Below are 2,134 nucleotides of genomic sequence, written 5' to 3' on the forward strand. Positions count from 1 at the left end.
GGCTTAAAACTAAATATTAATAAGAGGCCTTAAATATATATACATATATATTATAACAATAATGATAATTTAGAGTTGCATATAATACTCATTTTTTAAGCCTATTTAAATGGATTTAAATGACATTTAAGCATAAGTCATTAAGTTAGAAATTTTTATTTTTGACTTTTAGCTTCTTCCTATTTTTGGTTATTTTGATTTAAAATCAAGTGTTTGACAACATTTTTATTTTTTATTCAAACACTACAAAAGAATTTTAAAACTCTTTCGACTTAAAAATACTTAATATAAGTCAATTCAACAAGTTGTAGTATAGTTTCTTAAAACACATAAAGTTTTTAACTTCAGATAAGAAGATTTAGCCATTTGTTTGTAATACATTACCTAGAATATTGTTGCAAAAATTCTATATATCATATAAAAATTTAAGTTATTTAATTCAAAGTTCTAAAATATTTTATGATTAAAAAATAATAGATAGCTTTTGTTTCTCTCCTTTTTAATATTAATTTTGTCTTTTTTTTAATCTTTAATTTAAATTAAGTGAAAATAAAATCATAAAAATCATTATTAAATTTATTTGGTGCCTCAAAATTTTGGAGGCTTAAACAAAAGTGACGATGAAATTGTTTCATAGGTTAATTATGTTTCGGATGACTTAAATGATACTACTCCTAGTTTTCAATTGAATTAATACATAGTCAATCTCCCTCAAATTTATCATGATATTTCATTTAGATATTTGAATTAAATTTTATTTCAGTTGGATACCTCTATTCCTAATAAAGTGTTTCACTTTAATATTTTCGGTTCATAACTAATTTTTTCTTGGGTGTGTTTTCATTCTTCTGTTAGATAGTTAAGTTAATTATATAAGATATATCATTTTTTTTAAAATTATACGCGCATTCATCTCAATAAACTGTAAAGCCCCATAATTTTTCATTTGAGGTTGATGCATATAATTAAGAGATGATATATTTTATGTGGTTAACTTAACTATCGAATAAACGAATGAAAACACATAACAAAAGTTTTTAAAAAAAAAAAAAGAGTTAACAGTGTCTAGTTAATATACTTTATTAGGAGTTGAGGTTTTTGAATCTAAATATAACTTAATTCGAGTGTCTAAATAACTAAATGAAATATATTAACAAACTTAATAACCGACTATATATTAATTCCTTTTCAATTTGAATATGGAACTATTCTCCGGCTTTTTTATTGATAATTTTGATAGCTTTGAATTGTGTTTATCCAGAAACTTGTATTGCTAATTAATTTGCATATCCTTTTTATTCTGAAACTCTAGTTGCCTTGTACTGTTGCAATGAAAGTTTTCCATTTGTGTGAGGATTGAAATAATGCCTGGTGCATAGGTATGATTTTATTGTTGTTTCAAGGGTGCATAGATGATGACTAAGGATTCATTTGTTTTTATTAATATTAAAATATTTGAATTAAAATACACATTTAAATATTAAAATTTTGAGTCTAGATCTAAATATCGAGGGAAAGTTTGGAAGCTAATTAAAATTATGTAGGTATTGGCTATTTCATCTTCTACTCTACATAAGATAATAAATCATTATCCTCATAACTTATACATATATTAGTTATGTGAGTTTCTAAATTACAAATAAAAAATTATATTAATTTTATATTTAAATAGCTTATTTACGAAATAACTATAATGTACAACTTATACAAAAATTAAGAGTACAAAGTTACGTATGATCCTTTTCCGTTAAAGATTTATAATAGATGAACTAGTCATTAAGTACTATTCTTTAAGATGTTTGAGAAAAGCAATTTATTTATTTTCAACTAAATGTTCGTGTGTATTGATTTTTTTTCTTATTTGAATAACGTAATTTAGATAAAAATAAGTGTTAATTTAGCTCTATTCTCTCTCCTTGGAAAAACTCTAAACCCATCCATAAAAAAATACATTAGTATAATTGATTCTTACAATTGTGAAGGATTCAGCCTTTTCAACATTCTTATTATGCTTTAATTAAGTGTATTTTGTTAAAAATAAAACAGACCTAATTAAGGTTTGAATTAAATTTAAAAAGGGAAACATTAATTTCATATAAAAAAAAAAAAAAGTGTTAATTTAGCTCTATTCTCT

General features: G+C 23.0%; 1 non-coding gene across 1 annotated transcript; it reads left to right on the forward strand.

The window, feature by feature from the left end:
* Positions 1–859: 859 nt before the first annotated feature.
* On the forward strand, positions 860–1,001 carry MIR7993A (microRNA MIR7993a). The gene has a single exon (NR_127158.1). It is a non-coding gene; the product is annotated as a microRNA MIR7993a (primary transcript).
* Positions 1,002–2,134: the final 1,133 nt, after the last annotated feature.

This window comes from Solanum tuberosum, unplaced genomic scaffold (genome assembly GCF_000226075.1).
Source record: "Solanum tuberosum cultivar DM 1-3 516 R44 unplaced genomic scaffold, SolTub_3.0 scf00055, whole genome shotgun sequence".
Classification (NCBI taxonomy): Eukaryota; Viridiplantae; Streptophyta; class Magnoliopsida; order Solanales; family Solanaceae; genus Solanum; species Solanum tuberosum.